Below are 22,422 nucleotides of genomic sequence, written 5' to 3' on the forward strand. Positions count from 1 at the left end.
CCCATTCACGAGACTGTATGGCCGCCATGTCCATCTTGCGGACCACAAACAGAGGGTTTGCAAATCACGGGCAGCGGTCGTGTGAACTCCGCATCACCCATTGACTTGAATGAGTCTGCAATCCACAATATACGGCAAAAAAAAACACATGTTCTATCTTTTGTGGTGCGGAGGTACGTGCACAGAAGCTCATGGAAGGGCTTCCCTGTGTTTCCTTGTCCATGCCTCCAATCTACAAAAAAAATAGGACATATCCTATCTTTTGCCATATGTTGCCGATCGCAGACTCATTCAAATCAACGGGTCCACATCCACGATGTGGAGATAGCCAGTGCACATGTTTTGACGACCCGCTGTTTGCGGTCGACAAGACGGGCATGGCGGCCATACCAGTGGGCTCGGGTTTTGGCACAATAATAGGCTTAAGCCAAAGCAAGGCCCATGAGGTTCAGCAGAGAAGAACCCAACTCATGTATCGCTTTTTTATTGGCTTACTGTCCCTCAGCCTGACATTGAGCAGTACTTCCTTTTTCTTGGGAAGGATTAGATAGTCACTTGGCATCAGGCTGTTTTCAAATTGCATCTCTCCATGTGTGTGGAACATCTGATCCAGTAGAAGAGCTCCATAGTCTCACTTCTACATGGAGTTTGGGAAAGGGCTACCAATGTGCATTTTTGCCTTAAAATTCTGAGCACTTCCACCTCAAACCCGTTTAGCGGACTTATCAGTTTACCATCTGATTACTTTTTTCACAGGTTACAACACTGCCGTCCTATTTGCTTGGTTATTGAATTTATCTCATTGCATTAGAGTCGAGTTTTTGGCGAGCAAATACTGTTTTTTAATTACTTAGCAGCGTTACATTCCCAGCATATTATATTAAGGAGAAACTTTGCAGCACTTGCCAGGGTCTAATAACAAAATCATTACGGGGATGTTTGTGAAATGGGAGTAGCAGAGCTTTCCTGCCTTCATACTGGGAATAGAGTTCCTCTCCAGTTCTTCAGTGTGTGGCAGAGATAAAACCTGATTTATAGGGAACATTATCCCTCGTAATGACAAACCGCGGTAAATACTGCACTTCTAATAAAATTATTCAGAGGTGTTTTTTTTAAATACAATCCTAACATATTAGTAGTCCAGACTGTACGTAGTAATACATATGCAAATGAAAACCATTAAGTGCAGGAGTTTGATGCTTCTTGTAAAATGTCAGTTGTGTACATGGGCTCTAGAACTGAAAATTCGGGGAGATAGGCGAGGAGCTAAGGAAACCTTACTTTTAGTGAGACTAACACATAACTAGGTTTAAAAAAAAAGAAGTTATAAGGTTAGATCAGATAGTTGGGGGTCCAACACGCAGCACCCGCACCAATTAGCGGGTGGAATGTGTAGTTTCCAATGGGCACTGGGCTGCAGTATGGAAGCTGTATACCTTCTGGTACTTCGGCAGCCTATACCAGCTGATACTGGGGGTACGGGGCTTCGGACCTCCACCGATCTCACCAGGGTCGTAGCTAAAGGCTCATGGGCCCTGGTGCAAGAGTTAGGTTTGGGCCCCCCTTCCCTCAGTGCTTTGTGTTTCTTCTTATGCAGCACAAGGGTCTTTGGGCCCCCTCAGGATCCTGGGCCCGGTAGCGACTGCTACCTCTGCACCCCCTATAGCTACGCCCCTGGATCTCACTTGGATGACCTACCTACTTTGGTAATTGCATGTAATTCAAAATTTTCAATAAAATGTATCTGTCTAGCACCACCTGCTGTTTAATCTTTTCCTTATTTCTCCACCCATCTCAATAACATTGCTGAGGTGGTCGCACGTGCTCAGTTCCATCCTTCAACTGCCACCAGCCAGATCTACTGTTAGAAGCTTTGACAGTTTCAGAGAGAGCGGCCATGCACATGTGCGACCGGCCACTCCGTTCATTTCCGCAGGTCTGGCAAGTGGTACAAGGCCTCTGTTCTCGTGATCGGTGGGGTCCCGGTGGTAGGACCCCCACCAATCTAATAGTTATCCCCTATCCTGTGGATAAGTTATAACTTCTAACAACTTGAATAGCCCTTTAATGTATAGGCCATCAATGGTAAAATCATGGACAATTCTTTAGGCCTCATGCAGATGACTGTATGTATTTTGTGGTCCGCACAACACGGATCCGCAAAATACAGATACAGGCCTTGTGCAGCCTGCACTTTCTGTGGGCCCCTTTGTCAAAATACCTATTCTTGTCTGCCAAATGGACAATAGGACATGTTTTTTTTTTGTGGGCGGACATACGGATGTGAACAGCACGCTGTGGCCCTATTGAAAAAAATACAGTCATGTGCAAGAAGCCTTAAGATGTGGTGCAGTCCTTTGTTTTGGTATGTGGCACGCTCCATCATACAAGAGGTCACCCACTGAATGTGACTCACAGAAGAACAGTTGAAGTGATGGAAATTTGTAAAAATATGCAAAAATATAACTTGTCCAACTCAAATTACACACAAGATGCGTGAATCTACTGCCAACAGAGGAGATTTGCATATGATGTGGCACAGACCTGCACACCTGCTCTAATAATCTTTTACATAAACTTCGCTGTAAAACCTATTAACGTGGACCTTTTTTTTATATATGTGCCTGAAGATATCCTGTGCAACATCTATGGCTGAAGCTGCCGCGTTTCACTTCTCTCTTTTCATCGTTGAGACATTAGTGCCAAGACAACTGGGAAACTCATCACTTACTGTATTTTGACATGACCTGACACTGAACTGAACATGAGAAGCATAAATTCAAGAAATTGCTATAACCCCTGCAATAAAGAAGCGTCTGAGCACTGGATGGACTGGTCTATGGAGGATCCTTCAGAGAAGAAGAACTTCTTGTACTTTCTTTAAATTTAGAAACGTTTTAGAGGAAATTCTCCAAAGTAGAAAAAGGTGCCGCTCTCTTCTCTACGTAATTGATGTAGGTTTGCATACAGAATTGTTATAAAACCAAAAAGCTTCCATCTGTTGAGGACAAGACCACACTTCCAAACAGGGTGGAGCTCCACTAGAGAAAGAGATAGTTCATGTCTTAGACTAACCAGTCCAGGTAAATATAGAAAGTCTCCCAGGCTCCATATTGTGTGTAACAATAAAACTGGACTGAGGTTCCTTGACCCACCAGACAATACTTTTTTGGAGGGCTCACCCTCTAGCTATATAGAACATCTATAGAGCTTGGATCCACCAGAACTATAAGTTCATGTTCCAACCTCAGAGCCTCTATGCCCTACTCTCTTTCCAGCCCTCTGTGCAAGATGTCTCACTCTCCCATGCAACTCAGCTCTGGACCTCCATGCCCGCATCCTGCTACCCACTGCAGCCCTCTTAATGATGGTTCCTCTTACCCATATGCACATTTTGACTTTTACTTCCAGAAACTGAGAAATGGGTCCATTTGGTCCCATTCACCTAATTCATTGGCTTTGACTGCACTTTGCTGATGTGACCTTCTCTACCATCTACTGTAGTGCCTGAACTGTGCCTATCCTGACACCAGCCTGTCTACCATGGAATATGAACTCTACCTGCCCTGGCCATGCCCAAAAATGGCTAACTGCCACTTAGCAAAAGGAATTCAAGTGTACGTGCAGGGTCTTCATAGAAATACAGACACAAGCTATAGGTTATGATCACTATGAGAGATTGTTGAGGCCGATGGCTATGATTGCTTGGGGCTCAGATAGGGGCATTATCACTTGTGAGTTTAATTATATTTTAAAGGGGTTATTTGTGGTTTTAAAAAAGTACAATCTTTGGTTTTGGGCGTTGTTTGACATTGCCAATCACAGTTCAAGAGAATGAGGCTAAACAATGCAAAACCAGACATAGCCTATGGACTGATCTGGTGCTGTTACTGACTAATTTACAATCAGGGACAAGCCCTTTAATTATCTAAGTACTAATACCATGCTTTCTGCACAGCACAGCTGCAGAGTACAATTTGCTGCAGAGTTTTTCAGTTATTTTTATCCAATCCTATTAGTAATTAAAAAAATATAAGAAAAACATTGAATGGAGCTTTCTATGACAAGTTAAGAAATTATGTTTTCTTCTTGATCCTTGATTATCTTGTTAGTAATAATGGGCATTAGCTATGATCCTTGTTGTAAGAAATAGTGGCCATTACCCATGTTCCTTATTGTTGGCTACAGTGGGCATTACCCATCTTCTTTGTTGTCAGTAATAGAGGGCATTAATCATGTTACTAGTCAGCAATATTGGGCATTACCAATATTCCTAGTTGTCAGTAATAGTGCCCCTTATCCATGACCCTAGTTGTTGGTAATAGTTGCCATTACCCATGATCCTAGTTGTCGGTAATAGTGGCCATTACCCATAATCCTAGTTGTCGGTAATAGTGGCCATAATCCATTATCCCAATTGTCACTAATAGTGCCAAATACTCATGATCCTAGTTGTCAGCAATAGTGGCAAGTACTCATGATTCTAGTTGTCGGTAATAGTGGCCATTACCTATGATGCTAATTGTCGATAATCGTGGTCATTACTTATGATCCTACTTGTCGGTAATAGTAGACTTTATGCATGTTCCTAGTTGTCAGTAATAGTGGCAATAACCCATGATTCTAGTTGTCGGTAATAGTGGACATTACTCATGTTCCTAGTTGTCAGTAATAGTGGCCATTACCCATAATTCTAGTTGGCAGTAATAGTGGCCATTACCCATGATCCTAGTTGTCTGTAATAGTGGCCATTACATATGTTCCTGGTTGTCTGTAATTGTGGCTATTACCCATGATCTTGGTTGTCGGTAATATTGACCATTACCCATGATCCTGGTTGTCGGTAATAGTGGCCATTACATATGTTCCTGGTTGTCTGTAATTGTGACTATTACCCATGATCTTGGTTGTCGGTAATAGTGACCATTACCCATGATCCTGGTTGTCGGTAATAGTGCCCATTACTCATGATCCTGGTTGTCGGTAATAGTGGCCATTACCCATGATCCCAGTTGTCAGTAATAATGGCCATTACCCATGATCCTGGTTGTCTGTAATTGTGGCTATTACCCATTATCTTGGCTGTCGGTAATAGTGGTCATTAACCATGATCCTGGTTGTCGGTCAAAGTGGCCATTACACATGATCCTGGTTGTCTATAATAGTAGCTATTAACCATGATCCTGGTTGTCGGTAATAGTGGCCATTATCCGTGATCCTGGTTGTCGGCAATAGTGGCCATTACTCATGATCCTAGTTGTCGGTAAAAGTGGCCATTAACCATGATCCTTTGTTTTTGTACATCTCACTGTAAGGATAATGGGATGCTCCAGTCTGTTACGAGGAAGTCTAGAAGAATGCTTGTGACATTCCTCGTCTTCTATGTCGACCCGTGCTCCTACACAACGGACAGGCTTCCCACCGCCTCTGTATAAACAGACCAAACAGTTGCCCTTTGTGCGATGCATTTGTCGGATAAAGCTTAGTGCTGGGTCAAATTCTTTACAAAGCAGCAAAGAATGGAAGCCACGCACAGGACGGGTCTGCAGATTGTCTTTCTGGTGCTTCTGGAGTTATGGGCTTTCATCAAGCCACCCCCCTCCGTGCCAGCGTAGCTGCCAGGTTTTGTCAGGCTGAATACATTTCAACAAGGCTCTTAATTCTCACAGGGTAAGTGCATGTTCAGTTCAGTGGGTCGTACATTTGGCATCATGAAAAGATGACGAAAACCTGTACTACTACTCATCAGCAGAAAACGTGGATTGTCCTGTACCAGTCATGACCAAACTGGTTCTCCAGCTGCTGCAAAACTACAACATCAAGCATGCCCAAACTGCCATAGTCTGTCTGAGCATGCTGATAGCTGTAGTTTTGCAAGAGCTGGAGAGCCACAGGCCACTGACCACCGCTCTATTATCACATATACTGAATAGTACGAATTTCATATCAGGCCAACAAAAATTTTTCGAGAACTTTTGGGCACCACTAGTGTCAATGATGTCTCTTGACATTGCACCTAACGATGACTTTCTGCCACAACCTATATTTATCCTGAAATACATTCACTTCTACAGTGAGATAGCTTCATCCAGCATGATTAAATCAGGATGCAATCAGAGGTCACACTGTGGCTTCTAATTAAACTGAATCTCCATCCTCGAAGAGGTCCAAAAGTCAATGCTGATCAATTTCATAATAGACCTTTTATTGATTGGAGATCCAATTCAGAGTTCCTAATCCCCTGCTCCTCTGCCCTCAGCCAGAGAAACAAATTATTCTGGTTATATACAGCCACCACTAGGGGGTGCTTATGAGCTTACTGCATATATATGTATTGCTATGTTCCCCCTTGTGTTGGTTGCATGAAAATAATGAGTAAAAAATGAAGATGTTGGGGTCCAGTTGTGATTACATCCTCTGCACCTTCAGAAAGTTCTATAGGCATCTGGAATATTAAAGCTTACTTATATTTTCAGGTCACAAGGAATTAGTTGCCAATTGTGTGTACAAGGGGAATAACACTGTTTCTGGCTATTATATGAAGTGCATCTGGCAATTTTTAGCATTTTCTCCCTCTGCAGTCTCCATCTCTAATTCTCAGTTCTCTCTAAGCTGATGGGTGTAGACTAGCTGCAATGATGTCTCCCATACACAGAACATGCAGAAAGTAGAAGACTCTGCTTCTTTACTCTCTTTCTCATTTACTCAGAAGCACCACATAGGCCATTATAAAGAAGTACAACTACAGTATTGACGTAAAGAACGCACTTGGGACGAGAAATTATCATTACTGTTAGCTGTTGAAGCCTGTATCTGTCTCACTGCAGCTCACTCCTCCTTCCCTCTCCATAGATTTCTGTAAAAGTTTGTAATCTGATCCTTCAGTGAGCTGGCAGTCCGTTTTGGTCTCTCAAGAGGCATTTTTCAGGGAATTGAGGGGGAATGTTAGTTTAGGAAGAGGGGAGGGGTGATAAGTGGAGAAAGATGCATTTTTTCTGATAAGATATCTTACAAAGTTTCTTATAGTTACCCCTAGTATTGATTGATGCAAACGATCTTCACAATCATTGAAAATAGTAACTACAACCAACCTAAAATATCTACACATTTTGTACTATCTCTTGTGCTGTACTCGATGTAGGAGTACTGAGTTCTACAACAATACGGGCCCGAATATGTTATCTCGAAAAAACTATGTATGATTTTCATAGGGCTGCAGGTAAACCTACTACAGTGCTTTAGGAGTTTGATATTGATGACCTATACTGAGAATATTGTAGGTCATCAATATCAGACTGACAACTGTTTGACTTTTGCGCCCCATCGTTGATCAGCTGTTTGAAGGAGGCTAGTGCACCACAGCCTCCTCTCTGGTAACCAAGCACAGCTCTCTATAGTGGCTGTGCTTGGTATTGCAGCTCAGTCCCATTTACATGAATGAGACTGAGTTGCACCTAGGGCATGTGACTGATAAGTGTAATGGCACTGGCCTCAGAAGAGGCCAGTGCCATTACATAGGATTCAGATATATTGGGCAGACTAGATGGGCCAAATGGTTCTTATCTGCCGACACATTCTATGTTTCTATGTTTCTATGTGTTCACAGCCTCTTCAAGCAGCTGAATGGCAGAGATCATGGGCGTAACTAACATAGCGGCAGACCATGCGACTGCTATGGGGCCCAGGGCAAGAGGGGGCCCGGTTGGGATCCTCCCTTCTACTGGAGTCGAAAACTTGGTCAGGACTCTACCCCTCTAAAGGAAGCAAATCAAGCAGTGGAAAAATGGCCCAGGTGTCCTGGGGGGGAGTTGGTTTGATCTTTGCTATGGGGCCCTTACTTCTTTATGTACACCACTGGCAGAGATGCCGGGAGTCGGACCCCACTGACCAGATAATGATGACCTATCTTGAGGACAGGTCATCAATGTCAGACAAATCATGTTAAACCCTATTAAGACAGTGCACATAACAAGTTCAGCTCTGCTACATCTGTAATCCCAGCAGGCATAAACAATAATGTTATGGGTAAGAGTGGAAATAAGAAAGACGCTCGCGTAATTTGGGATCTTGAAGTTTTCACTCCATGAACGACTTGACATTTCAACAGCCAAGTCTTGGGTAACAAGAGATGATTTTTTGCCTGGAAGGCGTCCAGCTTGGCCGATGTCCCACACGGGGCTTTGTAAAGTATACATTTACATAAGGTCGGGGATTTAGATTCACAACATATATAGAGAAAACGTGCCACTTGGTTAACAATATGAAACCTAGACGCGTCTGAGCTTTTGTTACACTGAGCAAGACACGGTCAAGCATCTATCACAATCACAGTCAACTGGAGCGACTACATCAAGCAGTCCGTCCCGGGGTAATCAACAAGCTCTGCTGATGGAGAGCTGTACTGTAGTTAAGTACTATGTGCTCCACCACTGAGACGCAGGAAGCCAATACTTCAATAATTTGGTCAATGCAATATCTCGAAACCGTTTCTAAAGTGTTTGACTCTAAAAGCACAATTGACTTTTCAATCCATGCATCTGATCGAAAGTATCAAATAACACTTATTGCAGTCAAGAATGTCATACGGGGAAGAAATCTATATGGATCCTTGAAGAGAAAACCTTCCACTGTCTGCTGCGAAAGCCTGGTACGTGTATGGTAGGATAGGTGTGGGGTTAAAGGACGAAGCTGCAGCCCATGCAATGCAAGAGGGGGCTAGAAATAGTTGATGAAGCCCCACGTTTTATGATGGAAGCAAGGAGATGTCATGTAATAGAAACATTGACACTCCTCGAAATTACACATTGATCTTCGTCACAACACCTGTTGCGTGACCAGGGTCCGCAGCGTAGCAGTGGCCATATGGAACTGAATGCTGAATGGGGGCAAGTTGCTGCAACTGCAACCCCAGAATCGTAAAAAAAAAAAATCCAACCCTTTAAGGGTTTTTGAGATCCTTTGGCAGCAGCAACTTGCAAGTAATGCTGCGACCCCATTCAGTTCCGAGGCACACCTTTGGTCACGCCACGGTTTTCGAAGCCAAGATTGCCGTGTAACCCCAGCCTAATTTCAATCAGTGTCAATTTGACTATTATATGGTGTCTCCTTGCCTCAATGGTTCAAATCCATCATCGACTATTTCTAGCCGCTTCTTGCACTGCCTGGGCTGCAGCTTCGTCCTTTTACCCCATACCTTTATACCCCAACTCACAGCCTAAGGCTTGGGCTGTGTGTGTCGCGCGACTTGTCTGCAACTTCCTGTTGCGCAACTATTTTAGACTTATGATCTGGTTTTAAAAAAGTTGCAGAAAAGTTGCAAGTCACGCATGGTCTATGATGGCAATACTGCATGCAATTTGTGACCATCAGTCCTAGTCTTGGATTCTTTGCGACATTCACGTTGCAGTGGCAGCAAGACGTGTATTGCATTAGGACCCTCATTACAGCGCCATGGCTCTGGCCTAAAGTGGTCTCCAGAAAACAAAGTGAAAGTCTAAGAAACACTCCTCTCTATGGGTTGTGTCTGCTATTGCAGCTCAGCCCCGATCACTTAAAGGGGGTGGTTCTGCAATAGCAAAGACAAAAACCCAAGGAGAAGAGTGAAAATGTTTCTAAACAGGTTTTCTAATCCTGCATGACCCCTTTAACTGCACATCCTGCCGCATGAGCAGTGTGGACCTGTTAAGGGCCCCTTCTTATTTTTGCTATAGGGCCCCTCATCCTGTAGCCATATTGTGCTAAAGGGGTAAGGCTACTTTCACACTTGCGGCAGTGTGATCTGGTGTGCAGTTCCGTCGTCGGAACTGCCTGCCGGATCCGCCGATTTTGATGTGACTGAAAGCATTTGTGAGACGGATCCGGATGTGGATCCGTCTCACAAATGCATTGCAAGAACGAATCCGTCTCTCCGCTTGTCATGCGGACAGACGGATCCGTCTTGTATTCTTTTTTTCACATTTTGACAAGTCTGCGCATGCGCAGGCAGGAAGGACGGATCCGGCATTCCGGTATTTTGAATGCTGGATCCGGCACTAATACATTCCTATGGGGAAAAATGCCTGATCCGGCATTCAGGCAAGTCTTCAGTTTTTTTCGCCGGAGATAAAATCGTAGCATGCTACGGTTTTCTCTTTTGCCTGATCAGTCAAAACGACTGAACTGAATGCATCCTGAACGGATTACTCTCCATTCAGAATGCATGGGGATATACCTGATCAGTTATTTTCCTGTATAGAGCCCCTGTGACGGAACTCTATGCCGGAAAAGAAAAACGCAAGTGTGAAAGTACCCTAACATGTTATGTGTCAAAAAGAAAGGAGAACGGCCCTGTAACATGCCTCCCGAAATGTCAGTCTAGAATCACATGAGCTCCACCCCATCACACTGCCTGAAATAACTAATTTTTAGGTAAATATATGTATACTCCACCTCTTTTTTGTTCTATTTGTGGGACAGCGATGAGACTGCGGGGAAATATGATGTTATACGTCCCATGTGATAGTTTGGGGGTCCTGTTACTTTGCCTTGGGCCACTGGAGCTTCCTATTGCATCTGTAATGACATCAGACACAGGAGATTGCACTCCTGTGATGTCACTGGCCCTTGAACTAAACCAGCCAATCACCCTGCAGAGTACATGAAGTTGTTGGGTACTCATTTTGGGCCTGATCCATAATATGAAGTTAAGTTCCCGCAGTATCTTAGGCATCAAGCAGTATATTGAGGGACCACTCCAAGGAAAACTGATTCAATGGGGGTTTATGTTGGGGTTTATGTTGCTCATAGCAACCATATATTGATTATAGTGGATGGCACTCCTGGGTATGATGTTCGGTGCTCAGTGGAAGGGGTCAATCACAATATATATATAGAAACCACGGCACTCGATGAGTCGTTTTTCAAAATTCAATTCATTTATTTGTTGTCCATCCCAAAAGGATCTTTTTTATATATTGCAATTGGCCAACGTTTCAGTCCTACTAGGACCTTGATCACGGCCTGATGCAGGAGATCATGAGGACCAGGGAATTCCCTAACACCTGATGGGGTCATTCATTTTTTGTGTACCAGGACTGTTGGCATGTACACATAAATGTCCCTACAGGGTCAGGAACTACCTTGATATCGTGTCATCTATCCATAAAAACGTCCCCCTAAAATGAATGCCCTCGGTTAGGTTTCTAAAAGCTCCCTAAAAAGAAAAATATCTTTGTTGCTCGCAATTAAAAAATTAAAGCTGCGCTGTGATTGGTTGCTATGGACAAAAAGGACAGCTGGAGTCATTTGTCAAACTGGTGTAAAGTAGAACTGGCTTAGTTGCCCATAGCAACCAATCAGATTCCACCGTTCACTTTTGACAGTTCCTTTGGAAAATTAAATGCCCCAACCCTTGAGACCATGCAGAGAGCATAACACAATGGGAGAGATTTATGAAACTGCCTAAAAGTAAAACGGTCTGTGCTGCCCATAGCAACCAATCACAGCTCAGCTTTCATTTCGGATTCTGCTTTTGAAAAATAAAAGCTGTGCTCTGATTGGCTGCTGCGAGCAACAAAGATATTTTTCATTTTAGGGAGCTTTTAGAAACCTAACCGAGGGCATTCATTTTAGGGGGACGTTTTTATGGATAGATGACACGATATCAAGGTAGTTCCTGACCCTGTAGGGACATTTATGTGTACATGCCAACAGTCCTGGTACACAAAAAATGAATGACCCCATCAGGTGTTAGGGAATTCCCTGGGCTTAAAAGGAGAGAAATCCACTGTTACACCAGGCACATTGTCTTGTAGGTCTAGCTCAGCTGAATGTAATGATACCTTTCACTTAGCAATCCATTGCTTAATTCTGGAGAAAAGTACCTTCTACTACTTCTACTAATCCATGTTCACAGTTAAGTGTACTGAAGGTGGGCCCAAGATACTCAGTGCACCCTTGCTCCTCCTGCTTCCTTCCTCTACTCCTCCTTAATGATTGACAGAGTCAGACGAGATGACTATTCATGAACCTGGGCTGTCAATGAAAAAGGTGAAGAAGGGCTGGCAGAGGAACCAGGAGGAGCAAGGGTGCACAGAGTGGCTTGGGCCCACCCTCGCTGAACTTAGCTGCTCATTTCCATATGGATTAAGTAATTTTTCTCTAGATTGAAGCAAAAGAGGGCTCAATGAAAGGTATCATTACATTCGGGTGAGCTAGACCTACAAGGTATTGTGCCTGGTATAACAGAATTTTCTGGTGACAGGCTCCCTTTAAATGTCCTGATGTTGGCCATGCAATGTTGGCAAGTATGCACTTAGGTGATTACATGTGTGTAGAGGATGCAAAACCTATATACTACAAGAGACATCCACAACATTCAACCACAATAACATCAGCGTCGGACTGGCCCACCAGAGTAGCAGAGGATCCTCCGGTGGGCCCAGGATCTGATACCACAGTGGGCCCCAAAGGTCCAGGAGAAGAAAAAATTGAGCCAATCACTTGCCACTAAGGTTTGTTTCTCTTAATCAAAACCTATAAGACTTTATTGATGCTATGGGGTTTGGCCTTGAGAATAGGCAGCGTAGGACTGGCCCACCAAAGTGCCAAAGGATTCTCCGGTGGGCCCAGGCCCCAAAGAAAAAAAAATATTTGGAGCTGCCTTTGGGGACAATAAATTGCTAATAGGGTCTATTGATCTGAATTAAAACCAATTAGATTTTATTGATGAGAATAATTTCTTCTGGTGGGCCCAAGGAACCCCAGTCCGACCCTGGGCATCATAGTCTAAAACGAAGTCAGAGTGATGGTCAGTACCTTCTATGTGTGTCCAGTAGGAGGACCAGACGTTATCCAGGATGGAGAGCTTGTCTGTATGTCCTTACTGCTGTGATCCCAATGTACTAACGAGGAGATCTTCTGGTCACTGTAAAAAGGAGACAAGGAAAGGATGTGAGTACCTGCGCCCTGACAGCATCATACACTGCGGAAAATAATGTGCATCTCATTCATAACGGTTCAGCCGACCTGCTCCGTCTCACGTATCAGAATCTGCCAGGAAGAGGGAAACGGAGATAAAATAATACAAAAAAATAAAAAATAATATATATATATATATATATATACATACAGATATATATATATATATACATACAGATATATATTTTTTGATATCACTGCTTGAGAAAAGTCGCAGTAAGAGGACTGAAACGTCGCTTTGGTGATTAAAGAACACTACGATTGATTCACAACCTTGGGAGTGCCGTGGAATACTACTTCCAATACTACTTATTGGATGAACGATCACTTCCGCCGCCGCTGGCACACCACTACTGGATTTATAACGCGGTGCCTCTCATATTACATTTTTTTCTATATATATAGGCCTTATGCACATGACCATATGTATTTTGCGGCCCGTATTTTGCGGAACGGAACAGCTGGCCCCTGATAGAACAGTACTATCCTTGTCCGTAATGCGGACAATAATAGGACATGTTCTATTTTTTTTTGCGGAAAGGAAATACGGACATACGAAAATGGAATGCACACGGAGTACCTTCTGGGTTTTTTTGCGGACCCATTGAAATGAATGGTTCCGTATGCGGTCCAAAAAAAAATAAAAACGGAACGTACACGGAAAGAAAATACGTTTGTGTGCCTGAGCCCATACAGTGGAGTCTGGGAAAGTCAAGTGATTCTTGATTGAAAGAGGACTATACATGGGCGGTCCTTTACCCCCCAATTGTCTCATTGAAACTGGAAAAACCCTCCCAAAAACACTTTTTTGTTGTAGATTTTGAAATTACGGTAAGTCTGAAATAAATCTAAGTGGTGCACAACACAGGGGAAACAAGTGCATTTAACCTCTTAGTGACGTAATTAATTTAAACCTTAAAGGGACTGTGTCACTTCAGCAAGTGGCATATATCATGTAGAGAAAGTTAATGCAAGGCCCTTACTAATGTATTGTGATTGTCCATATTGCCTCCTTTGCTGGCTGGATTCATTTTTGCATCACATTATACACTGCTCGTTTCCATGGTTACAACCGCCCTACAATCCAGCAGCGGTGGTCGTGCTTGCACTCTATAGGAAAAAGTGCAGGCCTCTCTGGTGGCCGGGACCGTGGGAGCTCACATAGACTGGTGCTTTTAACTATAGTGTGCAAGCACGGCCACTGCAGATGGATTGCTGGTTGGTTGTAACCATGGAAACCAGCAGTGTATAATGTGATGGAAAAATGAATCCAGCCAGCAAAGGAGGCAATATGGACAATCACAATACATTAGTAAGTGCCTTGTATTAACTTTCTCTACATGATAAATGCCATTTGTTGAAGTGAGACAACCCCTTTAAGGACCAGTAATATTCCCCCCTCTGTGTTCCAATCATTTTTTCTTTAGTTTAGCTGTATGAGACCTTGAATAACAAGTTGTAGTTTTTTTAGGAAACATTTTAGGGTACATACAGTAACTTTTATTTAACTTTATACAAGAGCAGGCTTATTGTACACAGAAAAATACCAATAAAGGGAGGAAGGTGATGAATACTTCTCCCAGACTACCACGATTAGATCAAATATAGAAAAATGGAGGTAGTAATCTATTAAAACATAGCGTTTATTAATATATAGTTAAAACGTTTACCAACAATATGCTTAATACTAAAAGTGTGCACACCACAACTCGTGCAGCAAAAATAAAACACACGATAACACAAAATTGACAAATAAACCCTATATTAACAGTATCAGGTAATGGCAATAAAGGAAAAATCAGCCAACCGGAAATATATCCTACATTAATATAAGGAACGGTCTTACCAGTGGTTAGAGGTCACCTGGAGACCATCATGAAGTTCCAGAGGTCTCAGTTTTAAAATATAACAGCGGGCGGGGTCCTGGTTTTGGACTCTGTCCCTAGAACGCCCTATCAGGTCTAGTATGCCCTGATGTCCTTCTAATACGGAGTCATCGGCCCCGTCCGGAACCTTACCCTAAAAATAGGAGGCCCTGGACGTCCCTGCCTAGGGATACTAATGGATGGATGACCCCTAAAAGCAGGAAAAAATCCTTACGCGTTTCGTCTTAAATATAGATAGCCCTAGACTCTTCAGGGGATTGAGGGCTCACTAAGGCTGGCTCTTTTCCTCAAGTAGATATATGTACACAATTAATATGCTAGCCTCACTGATGTATGGGTGACATAATTTTTTTTTAAAGGAATGGTGCCAAGTAATTAGATAATAAATTAAATGGCCACAGGTAGACAAGAAGGCCAAAGGGATCACTGGGGGCATCTGGCTCCGTTTATCCGTCCCTCACTGGCTAAAGATACTGTTCATCTTGTAGAGGGGATCGCGTATGGCATTCCCGGCGCACGTGTAGTATAGTAGTGTAAGAGCAGGCTTATATCTCTAGCTTTTACAGAACCCAAAACATGAAGGGTTAAAACAGCCCTCCCTAGTTTCACTGTTAAGTCCTTTTCTTCAATGGTGCAGGAGCTACTGCAGAACAGCTTATTGGTGGGGGTGAGTGGTGCAAAAGTAGGAGTAGGACCCCTCCCCCAAGTAGTAGTAGTGGTTGTCCGATTGAGCCACTTGGGGGTGTCCCCCTTTTTAACAATAGATGAATTAGAAAAAACACAGCTGATTTCTAAAATAGCGTCCCCTCCTATGCACAGGTTGAGTGTGGTATTGCAGTTTAACCCGACTCGCTTCAATGGAGCTCTATTGCAATAGCCGACCCAGGAAGAAAGCAGCCATGTTTTTCTAATTAGGTATTACTAAATAATTAGCAATTACTTTTTGATACATTCTCACGACAAAACTGCTGCCAGACCCAACGAGCAGGGATGAGTGGCAGCGGTGTTTATTGCACTTTAACAAGAGATTAGTGTCACAGGCACAAAGCGGCATTTTATTTTTAGTTGATCGCACTTGGACACTTGTTTATAGGCTGTCGGCAGCGTGCTAATATTATTTAGTATTTAGAGATAAAAGACAAAAGCGTCTCAGTACTGCCAAAACAAATAATCCTGAGCACGTCCATCTTTATCGCAGCTGTGGAGGAAGCATACTATTCCCTCTGCTTCGCTGCTGTTCTGCTAGCTTCGCATTGCTCAATCTATCCCAAATCTAAGAAAAAGCACCAAATGTTCGCTGTACGACACAGACAACTTATTGACATATAGGCTAGGGCCAACCTGAGGCTCTCCAGCTGTTGCAAAACTACAACCTACAGCAGGGCATGGTGGGAGTTGTAGTTTTACAACAGCTGAAGAGCTGCAGGTTGGCCATGCTGGGCTAGGGCTTCATGGCCGCAAGTTTTGGTAAAGTTACCAACATGACATGCAACTACAGTGGTTTACTATGGAAGGACTACAGTTTGAAAACTCCAACTACCTAGACAATAGTGTCCCCTGTGCCCCGGTCCAATGGGATGGTAATAAGGCCATTTGTGACTCTCTCAAGTTTTTTATTAAGGCCTGCAAGCTCCTGATGGCTTGAGGTCCCAGAACCAAGATATTTATAGAATATCCATTGGATAAGAGTCCAAGATGGAGCTACCACTTTAAATTCTGTTCCTGCCCCTCTTTACCTTGTCTTCCACATTTAGATCTTGTTTAGGTGGGGTACTAGCTCTCCTTAAAGGCTATGTAAACATTTGGGGGCAATTTTTTTTTAAATTGCATTGTACTCATTTTGAGCTAAAAATAATTTTCTAAATTGGTCTTTATTAAAAATTTGGCATCCTTTTTTCAGTACAGAGCTGAGATGCTCTAGTAGCACCCTTTGGAAATTCTGTCTTTTCCATCAGACCGGGAGCAGACAGACTCCTTATCTCTGCTCTCTGACATTATAAACATTCATTATAGCTCAGCTCTTATCTTACTGGTAAGAATGTGGCTTAAATAAGTGTTTATGACCTCTCAGCAATTTAGAGATAAGGGTTATTAGATGACACAAAGTAACAGTCACACAGCTAGAAAAACTGTTAACCCTCTGTGACAGAACAGCTTAATAGTTTTAATAATAATAATAATAATAAAGGCCAATAGAAAAAATTATTTTTAGCCAAAAATGAGTAACATGCAATTATAATTTTTTTTTGCTTCCGAAGGTGTACATAGCCTTTAAGGAGACCAGCTGTGTATACAGATGTAGTGTCAATACTTTATGGGATAATAATACGCAAAGAGGCATCTCCCAGGCAAAGAGAACCATCTGGCTAGCGCCACCTTTTGGAAGTGCCTCCTTATGAGTCACAGTCCGACTTTGTAACACATCTTGGGACATGACAAGACAAAATAGACCAAACCAAAAATATCCATCCAGTTATCTATCCCTGCAGATGGATACTTGTCTTGGTTTTTTCGCCTCGTTAAAAAGTTGGACGGGAACGGCTTCCAAAAGGTGGTGCTAGCGAGATGGTTGTCTTTGCTTGGGAGATAGGACCTCGCTGCCAAGCAGTAAGGCTAGGAAAAAGGAAGGCGGAGGGGCTCTGACAACTATTAATCACGTTCTACTGTATTACTAGAGACATGAAAATCTTTGTTTAGTCCCAGAAATACACAATCGGACTGTGAAACAGAACATTACGTCCTGCGTGGTGTTACTTTTTGCATTTAGGGTGACTCTAATAAAAGACCACACTCATATCACAGCCGGCAGTGCTCCATGTTCTTTTTCGATAAACCCCTTTTTCTTGGCAATGAATTTTATCATCCGTCATGAAAGGCCAGAGAAGACAGCAGCAGGAGCAGCACACCCATCCTCCGTTTTGAAGAGTCAAACAATGAATTTAAATTAGACAACGCGTGGACAGGGAGCTAAGGTTACACAGCTAAATGAATACACAGGAAAGCCTGGTAAATTGTCCTAATAGCAGGAGGCAGAACATGAATTACGGGGGCAGCAATATATTCTTTTGTACCATATGTCTACGTCTTCCACGAATAGCTACATGGCGTGGGCCAGACCTCTATTTCTATGCTAAACAAGTTAAAGCTGTACACATGTATATCCTAGTTGATGCTTTCCGTGCCCGGAGAGACAAGCACATGGTAGGCTGCCTTAGCTCGACGCATGGATGTCTGGAGGAAAACATTTTCAAGAATCCACTTGACTGCCAATATCAATTTGGCAAAGCAGTAATTTCACATAAATACAGTTAACGAGATGTAGGCTACTGAGTGTACATTAACTACGGAGAGCCTTTAATTATAATTTATGGTGCACCAAAAGCTTATGATTTCATCGGAAATGTTGGGTTGGGGGGAAGAGTGCCCTCACAGTTCATTACATAGTGGAGATTCTGTGCTTCTGGCACACGGTCTCGTAGTGAGTGGCGGGGGGATGGTTGATGTGCAAAAGCTACCGGTGAAAAAAAGCCTATTTATAACATGAGTTAATGGACATGAATTCCATAAGAAAAAGCTAAGAGATAATGGCCCTGCCACAGGTAATGATAAGAGAATGCTTCATTTTCTTATTGGACAGGTTGAATATTCTAGTGACCTTCTCGAGGATGAAAGTATAAGTATTGATTGAAGCAATTAATGAGAGAGCAACAGACGAAGCACTAGGAGAACTGAGAGTGAAGCTTGTCTAGATGGGATTCTGTAATAGAATCTCCATATGGAAGTATTTAGAAGGGTTTCGATTAGGTCCAGGTCTGATAACTGGTTGCTAAGGTGACGCGTGGAGATCCGGTAGCTCCTGAAGAAGCTTATAGAACATGAATGATATGAATACTCATCAATTCTTCACACACCTCTGATGGTATGAGTCCTAAAATACCCCAAAAACCAACAAGTAGCCAACCAAAACAGCACACGTTTTTTCCGCGACTTTTATTAGAGTCAAGGTATTGGACTTATTTGTCCATTTAATTAGCTGATGGGATGCCCCGCCAAAAATAATAGGGGTTGGAGATACATCTGGTATGAGTAATGCAAACTAATGTCTATCGAGAAAGGATGAAGCAAGGCCCAAGCAGTCCAGAAGACAATAACCGATGTCTGGCAAATATTGGGTGGACAACGTACGGTAACAGAAAGGTCAGTGCTGGGTATTATGTGGTTAAGTTGGGCTAGTCATCAGAGTACACAGATGAGCTAAGGTACTGTAGCGGTGATAAAGCACATCAATTTCACGGAACAGCTGCGGTAGTCAAGAGAATAGTCAGACAAGCCATGGTTCAGTCATGATGGTTTTAGGAAAGCCAGGTATGCAGTTCAGTTGTGGAAGACAGAAGAGTAGTGCTTCCGAGGGGTTTCGTTCCATGCTTCTGTTCCGCATCTCCGGATTAGCCGACCCATTCAAGTCTGCATCCGTAATGTGGAATGCACACGGAATGGTGGCCCTGTATTGCGGATCCGCATATGCGGTCCGCAATACGGCAACGGGACACCTACGATCGTGTGCAGGAGGCCTAAGGCTACTTTTACACTACCTTTAATATTTTACGGTATTGAGATCCGTCATAGGGTCTCAATACTGGAAAAAAACGCTTCAGTTTTGTCCCCATTTATTGTCAATGGGAACAAAACAAAACTGAACAGAACAGAATGCACCAAAATGCATTCCGTTCCGTTCTCATACCGGAGAGCAAACCACAGCATGCTGCGGTTTGCTTTCCGTCCTGGAATGCGGAACAAGACGGATCCGTCATGACCCACAATGCAAGTCAATGGGGATGGATCCGATATCTCTGACACAATCTGACACAATAGAAAAGGGATCCTCACCCATTAACTTTCAATGGAGTTCATACGGATCCGTCTGGGCAATGTTAAAGATAATACAACCAGATCCGTTCATAACGGATGCAGACGGTTGTATTATCAGTAACGGAAGCTTTTTGCTGAACCCTGCCGGATCCAGAAAAAGCGTGTAGCTGGCCAGCTAAGACCTGTCCTATGTTGCTAATATAGCTTATATGTTTATACAGCTAGACCTGCCAATAACCTTAATACAGTTCCTATGTTTATGGGTTAAAGACAAAAGCAGAGTTATTTACTGTGACTTCATGTTTTGGATGTCATATAACAGTTATGTATGTTGTGTTTACAGAAGCAGGAAAAGATAATGTGCATTATATAATGTAAGGTAAGCTCAATGACACAACATAAACAACAGAAAGCATAAAGTTAAACTGTTGTTGCTGGACAGGAGTCTAGACCAATCACAACCAGCCTCGCACACAGCAGGAGTTTTGACCAATTACAGCCAGCCTCACACACAGCCTGTGTGGGAGATTCCCCTAGCAAGAGCTGCTGGAATCATTATTCACCAGAGATAGAAGCTGAACAGACATTCACTCCACTAAGAGCTGTGTTTTATGGAAGCAGAGAGGCCAAAATAGGGATTTAAAACAGTTATATAATGTTCCTATTGTTAGTATTTTGATTAGAACTGTATACTGAACAAGTTATACTGTATGTGTGTTTACTTACAGTTCTATCAAAATTCATACCATACCAAATTCAAATTGCAAACAATCAAACAAATTGCATACAAATGCAAACTGCAAACCAAGTATAGCAAGTAAACTATTGGTTAACCTCAGATATACCTCTCAGAGAGATCATAAAGTGCTTAAATAACTTAAAGTGAGAGTACAGATTCTGAAGAGATAAATATATCCACCATTTTATATTGAATGACAAGATTGAACAGTTGAACCACCATCTTATGCATACCGCCATTTTGTGATATCTTTATGCAACACGAATTTTGTACATGGACTATCTGCTGCGGAGGCGGCAGTGTTATACAGACGTGGACAAAATTGTTGGTACCCTTTGGTCAATGAAAGAAAAAGTCACAATGGTCACAGAAATAACTTTAATCTGACAAAAGTAATAATAAATTAAAATTCTATAAATGTTAACCAATGAAAGTCAGACATTGTTTTTCAACCATGCTTCAACAGAATTATGTAAAAAAATAAACTCATGAAACAGGCATGGACAAAAATGATGGTACCCCTAACTTAATATTTTGTTGCGCAACCTTTTGAGGCAATCACTGCAATCAAACGCTTCCTGTAACTGTCAATGAGACATCTGCACCTCTCAGCAGGTATTTTGGCCCACTCCTCATGAGCAAACTGCTCCAGTTGTGTCCGGTTTGAAGGGTGCCTTTTCCAGACTGCATGTTTCAGCTCCTTCCAAAGATGCTCAATAGGATTGAGGTCAGGGCTCATAGAAGGCCACTTTAGAATAGTCCAATTTTTTCCTCTTAGCCATTCTTGGGTGTTTTTAGCGGTGTGTTTTGGGTCATTGTCCTGTTGCAAGACCCATGACCTGCGACTGAGACCAAGCTTTCTGACACTGGCTAGTACATTTCTCTCTAGAATTCCTTGATAGTCTTGAGATTTCATTGTACCCTGCACAGATTCAAGACACCCTGTGCCAGACGCAGCAAAGCAGCCCCAGAACATAACAGAGCCTCCTCCATGTTTCACAGTAGGGACAGTGTTCTTTTCTTGATATGCTTCATTTTTTCGTCTGTGAACATACAGCTGATGTGCCTTGGCAAAAACTTCGATTTTTGTCTCATCTGTCCACAGGACATTCTCCCAGAAGCTTTGTGGCTTGTCAACATGTAGTTTGGCATATTCCAGTCTTGCTTTTTTATGATTCGTTTTCAACAATGGTGTCCTCCTTGGTCGTCTCCCATGTAGTCCACTTTGGCTCAAACAACGACGGATGGTGCGATCTGACACTGATGTTCCTTGAGCATGAAGTTCACCTTGAATCTCTTTAGAAGTCTTTCTAGGCTCTTTTGTTACCATTCGGATTATCCGTCTCTTAGATTTGTCATCAATTTTCCTCCTGCGGCCACGTCCAGGGAGGTTGGCTACAGTCCCATGGATCTTAAACTTATGAATAATATGTGCAACTGTACTCACAGGAACATCTAGTTGCTTGGAGATGGTCTTATAGCCTTTACCTTTAACATGCTTGTCTATAATTTTCTTTCTGATCTCTTGAGACAGCTCTTTCCTTTGCTTCCTCTGGTCCATGTCGAGTGTGGTACACACCATATCACCAAACAACACAGTGATTACCTGGAGCCATATATATAGGCCCAATGGCTGATTACAAGGTTGTAGACACCTGTGATGCTAATTAGTGGACACACCTTGAATTAACATGTCCCTTTGGTCACATTATGTTCTGTGTTTTCTAGGGGTACCATCATTTTTGTCCATGCCTGTTTCATGAGTTTATTTTTTTACATAATTCTGTTGAAGCATGGTTGAAAAACAATGTCTGACTTTCATTGGTTAACATTTATAGAATTTTAATTTATTATTACTTTTGTCAGATTAAAGTTATTTCTGTGACCATTGTGACTTTTTCTTTCATTGACCAAAGGGTACCAACAATTTTGTCCACGTCTGTATATGAAGAAAAGTTGAAGTTAATAAAG

At 42.6% G+C, this 22,422-nt stretch overlaps 1 long non-coding RNA gene across 1 annotated transcript in view; it reads right to left on the minus strand.

Annotated features, from left to right (window-relative positions):
- The window catches only part of LOC122935671, a 365,107-nt gene that overhangs the window by 188,756 nt on the left and 153,929 nt on the right, over nucleotides 1-22,422 (minus strand). Inside the window, exon 2 of the long non-coding RNA XR_006388813.1 lies at nucleotides 12,796-12,904. This is a non-coding gene — a long non-coding RNA (uncharacterized LOC122935671). The remainder of the gene's footprint in view (nucleotides 1-12,795; nucleotides 12,905-22,422) is intronic.

Source organism: Bufo gargarizans, chromosome 4, assembly GCF_014858855.1.
Source record: "Bufo gargarizans isolate SCDJY-AF-19 chromosome 4, ASM1485885v1, whole genome shotgun sequence".
Taxonomy (NCBI): Eukaryota; Metazoa; Chordata; class Amphibia; order Anura; family Bufonidae; genus Bufo; species Bufo gargarizans.